This window comes from Acartia tonsa, chromosome 15 (genome assembly GCF_053477335.1).
Source record: "Acartia tonsa isolate MP-2025a chromosome 15, ASM5347733v1, whole genome shotgun sequence".
Taxonomy (NCBI): Eukaryota; Metazoa; Arthropoda; class Copepoda; order Calanoida; family Acartiidae; genus Acartia; species Acartia tonsa.
This window is the reverse complement of record NC_137274.1, coordinates 13,049,859-13,057,065: the sequence shown is the minus strand read 5'-3', so window position 1 is coordinate 13,057,065 and position 7,207 is coordinate 13,049,859. Positions and strand designations below refer to the sequence as shown.

General features: G+C 31.2%; 1 protein-coding gene across 1 annotated transcript in view; it reads left to right on the top strand.

Annotated features, from left to right (window-relative positions):
* Positions 1-7,207, top strand: part of LOC145306867 (transcriptional regulator protein Pur-beta-like) — a 54,847-nt gene that overhangs the window by 12,812 nt on the left and 34,828 nt on the right. The window lies entirely within an intron of this gene.

The window sequence follows — 7,207 nt, the reverse complement described above, 5'->3', positions numbered from 1 at the left end:
ATATATTAATAGTATTATTTGTTGTTGTACTGACTATACAATTATAATAAAACAAGGATGTCAACATCCATAAGTAGCGAAGCACAAAAAAAATCGTAGATGGGAATATTTACAAGTAGATTTTAAGTGTATTTATAAATATCAGGAATAGATTTATTAGAAAGAAAAAATAAACACGAAACCTTGTTTTATTTTGTATGATAACGACGGTTAAAGTAAATTACATACAAGATGCGCATAACAATGGAAAAAATATTTTGATACTGTCATCGCAAAAAAGCTCGAAAGTCGGACCAAAAAATTCAATTTTGATATCCATAGAAAACTGGAAAATTTTTGAAAATTGGACCATAAACACCAAAGATATGAAAAAAACTGTGAAAATATAAAAATAGCCAAAAGCCTGCAAATAGGCAGTCTGGTTGTCTTTGCCGTTTACTTCAAACGACAGGAAATTAAATTTTGATATCTTTAACTGAAAAATTTTGAAAATAGAACCATAAACACCAAAGATATGGGGAAAATGTGGAAAATATAAAAATAGCCTAAAACCTGCTAAAAAGCGGGCCGACCGACTTTAATGTTTTATAGTTAATTGTGTTCCTTAATGATGGGAATTTTGTCAAAAAATTTCATCTTTTTATCTTTTATAGGAGCTGAGTAAATCCCATTTCCCCCATAGCGTTACGGACTGACTGACAGACAGACAAAGTGAATTATAGAGTAGCTTCGCTACTAAAAATAAAACTTTAAACTAAATTCCTGAATTGAATAATGATCTGTGGTCTTCATGTTTGATTTCTCAGGGATCCTAAGAGATGGGACAATGAATGATAGATTAGTCTTCCCTACCCCAGACACAATAAACAAAATTACCCCTTGTGAAGATTGAAGCAAAGAAGATAGGAAAATGTAACTTTGTACAAAGCTATCAGTATTCAATATAATCCAACGAGATTTACTAGTAAATAAATGGAGTAGATCTCATGAGTCTAAAGAAATAAAAATGGCAGATAAATTGATGTACATCCCCAAGGATGATACACAAAATTACCCCTTCTTTAGTTTACAATTATTGTCTGGATACTCAAATAATAAATCTACCAATCAAAGTTGCCAAGCCAACGAATAAAACTTTATTATAAAACTTTAGGGACTAGTAGAATAAACAGCCCAAGGTCCCCTCCCTCCATGAGCAGGACTAGAGTTTGAGTAGATACATTTCATTCATTGTCGGCCCACCCTCCCTGTTGGAGTGTCAGTAATGCCCAGCTAACTCTCTTAAACTTCAACTATGAACTTGTGACCAGATTTTGAGCGTTTTTTTTTGCTTTGTTTCTCGAGTTTCTTTTTGTTTTCTTGTCTTATATTTACAACCAAGTAGATTCTATTATGATTTTTCTGTCCTGATCTTTTACAGGCGACCAGGACATCTGAAAATAGTTATTTATAGCATCGTATTATAGACTGCTTTCCGTGGTTATTAAAATTAAAAAATTATAAACTTAATACCAGTTTTGTTAGCCCTATATTTTAATATTCGTGGAAAAATAATTATCTATAAAACGATGCAAAACATGATTTTTCAGTAGGTATGGCTGAGAACCTGTTCTAATCCAGTGGATATTAGTTTCGGAGCCATACTGGAAAAAAGATTGACAACATCCATTAAAGCATGCAGGGCTTCATAATTAAGCATTATGACGTTTAACTATAATTTTTGTGTACACAATTCCCCTATATCTCCCGTTTCTTTCTAATATAATTTGATAGGTAGGTAGTTTTACGTTTTTTTATTACTTAAGTAAGGTCAGATTAGGTAAGGGTAAAATTCGGTTCTTGGTAGCCAACTACAGAAAAAAAGACATTAGTCTTAAGAGTGTAATTTAGTTGATTAGATAATATTACTTTATTACAGGGTTTCGGATCCGGATCTGGATCCGGATCCGGATCCGCAAGGATCCGCATATTTTTGAGTCCAAGGATCCGGATCCGGATCCGCAAAAAAATGCGGATCCGGATCCGGATCCTTAGACTCCAAAAAATGCGGAAAAAATGGAAAAATCTACCTAAATTTATATAAAATCTCAGACATTCTCTTGATGAGAGCCAATCTTTAAGGTTTAGGTTCAGACTTGAAAATTAAAAGTATTTTTGACTTTGAATTAAAGAATAAAATTTTTGTAAAAATTTGGTGATTTTATTTTTATTGTCAAAGATCCGGATCCGGATCCAGTAGGATCCGGATCCGCATCTGGATCCGGATCCGGATCCGCACTGACCAAATTTTGAGGATCCGGATCCGGATCCGGATCCGCATAAAATCAATGCGGATCCGAAACCCTGCTTATTACAACGAAACAACTAACCTATTTAAAGAAAAACTTTAATAAAATTCAAAAATTCTCTTTGTATTTTTTAAGATCTGTGTTTTAAGAAGAGCAAGGCTAGCTACAAAATTATTACGTTCGTACGTCCGTCTATCCGTCCGTCGGAGTAAGTAAACAACATTAAATTTTCTCAAATTACAAAATGGAAGAAAATGATTTTTAAGCACAGATTCCCCTACCTATAAGGCATGTTTGACCATTTTCTAAAATTGGCAAATATAAAACCGCTTCCTATACCGTTAGTCTTTATTTTCTTAATAATCTGGACTTAAAGGGATAGTTTCACGAAGTGCATTTAAAAAAAAATAGTGAACTGTAAGTTTTTTCTATTTTAAATAACGTAGTAGTGCATAATATAAAGTTATTGATTAAAATTAAGAGATTTTACCAGGGATTTTCCTTAAAAAATGAGTTTTTCATTTTTAATTTTCAACTTCGTTGCGTGTTATATATGGCAAAAACTTTTTTGTCATAAGTACAACTTTAGATAGCATTTACTAGTTAATAGAACTTTAAACTTTTTATACAACAAAATACACATAACAACAAAGAATGACCAATAAAATATTCAGTATGGTACTTAGAGTAGTGATCTTTTTATATGTCTTAGTAGAATATATTAGGCATTTGATAGATTTGATTGTGATAAAGAATTTTAACATTGACCTGACCAAACTTTTTTTATTTGACAATATCTGAAAGAGTTAGTGATTTGCAACATAAATTACATGAGAATGGTCTTTTTATATATATATATGTTGTATGGTTAGTTGGTATTTCCGCGTGAGATAATGTGTATATTGTAGATAAACCGGACGGTTTTCTTTATTTTTTTAAAAAAGAATCTATAGAAAACCTGTCCTATAGTGAACCGGACGTTATTTTTTATGTTTTTTAAGTAACTTGTCCCAAGGGGAACCCCTGTTCAATTTTTTTATAACTCTTGTGAAATATGTGGAAAAAGATTATCTAAAATTAGTGTTTTGGCTATACATATTTGGAAAAAAATAGACCATTCTCATGTAATTTATGTGGCAAATCTCTTTAACTTTTTTCGATATTGTCAAATAAAAAAAGTTTGGTCTGGTCAATGTTAAAAATTCTTTAACATATAATCATATCTATCCAATGCCTAATATATTCTACTAAGACATATAAAAGTTCACTACTCTAAGTACCTTAACTCTTTAAATACACTTCATAGAACTATCCCTTTACATTTAAAGAAGTAGTTTTGCTTCGTTTTAAGTCTCTAGGGATATTAAGAGTGAGCTAAACAGCATAAAACCACCCAATAACATTCCCATAACCACATACAGCTTCCCTAAAAAGTGCAACACATTCGGACCGAGTATTCTTATTTTAGAATCAGACAAGATAGAATTAGCAGATATGCCCCTACCATCTAGAAACTCTCATAATTCGAAGGGACAGAGAAAGCAAGAACAGCCTAAAGCCATACTAAGGACCTATTAGAAGCTTCCATAAAATAGAGAACAATATCATAAATATATATTAAGCTTGAAGCTGCATGATTAATTCTATTATGACAGACAAACTGTACATTCTGATACTTTTATATAAGTAAGGATAAAATGGAGAACCATATCGGTTTGTGAGATCATTACGTACACACAAGACAGACAGACAGACATCCTATCACTTTTATATTTGGTTTCTTCTTTGTCTAGACATTGTAGTGTATGCTTGAAGCTGCATGATTCTATAATGGAACAACAACAAAAAAACAATGGTTTCATTTTTTCTCCTGATTTATTTTCCCATTTGCCTTAAATACTTTTAACTATTTTCCCTATAATAAAGTAACAGGATGTTTGTCTGTCTCTTTGAACCAAAGGACCTTACTAACCGCTGAACCAATAGTGTTCTCTTTTACAGGGTAGCTTTTCATAGGTCCTGGGAAGGTTTATAACTATTTTTTGGATGATAACTGTAGTATCTCATATTTAAAAGTATTAAAATTTGTGTTTCTAATAATTCGATCAAGTTCAAACTTTTCAACCAATAATTTAATTTAAAGAAGGGTTATCTATGTTTATTATCATTGGGCCCATGTGCAATTTAATAGATATCAATTGTAGGGGGAAAATGTCAGCAAAACTTTTGTCTGTTATTATTTGACGGAAAATTTGAAAATAAAACGCGGCATTTTTGCGCTCAAAGTAAACGATTTTTTTGTCACTCTTGAAAAGTAAGTCAGCTTTCTATTAAAGGAAAAAATAAACATAATTGGGAACTTTAAAACATTCGTTTTTTTTTTAATATTAAAAAATATTATTTAATATGAAAGCTAGCTATAAAAGAATAGCTACAAAAAAGCGAAAAAAATTATGCTCTCAGACATGCGTTTTAGCGCTTAGTTTCTCTGTATTAAAAAACCCCTTATTTTCTATCTACAATTCCCAAAGCCATTTTTAGAGATTTTAAGGAATAAGACAACGGAGAAAAAAAATTTGGTGAACCATAGTTTTAAGCTTATAAATGAGAGAATGTGCTTTAAAACTTAAAACTGTATAATTTAACCTTTACTGTCACCTCCCTACCCGATAATAAGAATATTTTGTGGGGGGAGAAACGTTGATACATAATTTGTCCACCAGTTGAGATAGAAATGCCATGCAGAGTAAAAATTTCAAATTATTTTGATTATTAATTTATTTTTGATTTTTTTTCTAGGAGGGGGAGAGAACATTGGACTGTAAATTATACAAGTACCCAAAGTTTTATAACCACTTTAGTTTCATTGTTTTAAAAACTATGGGTACTTTATAGCATTTTAATTACAAGTGTAAACTTTCCATCCAAAAATTTCAATCTAAAGAAGAAATTATTTTGTTTTATCATAATTAGAGATAATAAAAATTAATTTATCGTCCATTGTCTGATCCCTTAATACTCCTATAATACAAAATTTTTGGAAGTCCGATAAAATATGTAAATTTCACGGTGGCTATTCGAGATATATAGCTAGACGGCTGATATTTTGTTATGAAGACTCTTGGTATCATTTAATATCCAAGATACTTGAGTTGTCTAGTTTGTCAGTTTGTCGGTCGTGTACACTTACAAAATACTTGCAAGGTGTCGTGATTTTATACATTGACAGATATAGATAATTAGAAAATATATCAGACGTCTATCTTTATTAGTAGCTGTGTAAATCTCATTTCGATCCCCGGATGTTTATGTTCATTTGGGCTATATCGTTTGAATCCAGAGCTTTGTTTTCATGGATGTTGTTATCCTTTTTCACTTTTTCCACTTAAAAGAAATTTATGGGGCACGTACCTGGATGTCACTGTTCTTCTTGCCTATAGATCTAAAATAAAGATTTGCTTGTTTTGGGATCTCCAAATATCCTAATAATCCTAACCTAAATTAATTCTAGAAGGGAGGAGTAATCTTGACCGTTTGTGACCGGTCAGAAACTCATGACCGCCGTACTTATAGCTCTTATCACGGTCAGGCTAAGTTGACCGCTCCTTCATTAGCTATACGGCTGGGCAATTAAGACTAAAATGGAATTTAATAAAATTCCCTTAAGTCCTCCCTTCTATAATTGATTTTATCCCCACTACCAAAAATAAAGGCCCGTGGAGATATATGTTAGGTTTGGTATACCCTATATATGTTAGGAAAAAGGAGATAACTAAAAACAAGCTCCCCTTGGTATAATATTATATTCCTGCCAGATCCCAGATATTGGAACTTTTCGGCTTAATATCCAGCAATATAAGTTTTTATATTATACAACAGAAATCCCTGTTAACAAACAGGCAAGGCATTTTTTCTTAAATTATTGGTATTATATAGCAATAAGTAACACTTCGGCTCAACTTAATAGTTTCTTAATTTTTAAGTTCTTATTCTTTTTATATATATATGTATAAAAAAATAAATAAAAAATGCATTTTATGTCATCAATATCTAATAATCCGGCTGGATATATGGTATTAGAGATAAGCTGAATATCTGGTATCCAGCCAAAATGTATCAAGCCCAACTCTAATTCTAACTAAAGAATTTATAATTGAGCATACAAAAAACAAAGAATCCGAAAATCACTTCAAAATTAGTTGATTTGTTACAATTAAGAGCTATTGTATGAATCCTTTGTCTATTTAATAAAATAAATCGTGGATCTAAGTATTTAGAGCTAGCTTTTAAGATTTTTATAGTGGATGTAATGTGCACAGCTGCTCCTACTAAAATCTTAAATTCTAGTTTTTATCTCTGCTTTAATCCTGCTATATCTGAGATAATACCTAGAGTTTTCTCTGGTACAGAGAGTTAGAAGTAAAGAATTAGGAAGTATATTTCCAGATCTGAAATCGTTTCAGCCACCCGTATGTAAACAATAAACTAAAGTGAGGCTTTCTGTAATTAGGAAAGGTCTGTACATCAGTCGTACCTGAAGGTTAAGCATTAAACTAAACACGTTCTATAGAGTTCAGACTTTGCATGATAAGTTCTGTAACAGTTAAGTATAGTTTAGAAAGCGTAGCTACTCTATAATTATTACCGCAAGTCTGTACGCCAATTTAAAACCACCAGCTTGTTTGTACTTTAATGACAACATTAGTCTTATTTAAAATATATTTATCCTATTCAACTGATTATTGTAATATGATTCCTAGAACAGGGTACAACTTTATATCGAAGCATCTCAATAAGTAATATAAATGTAAGAATATTCTATAAAAGTGACCTCTACTTGGGTAATTTTTGATCAATTTTTCATACATACAATTTAATATCTATACTTAATCAATAATCTGATTATTACAGGAATAAGG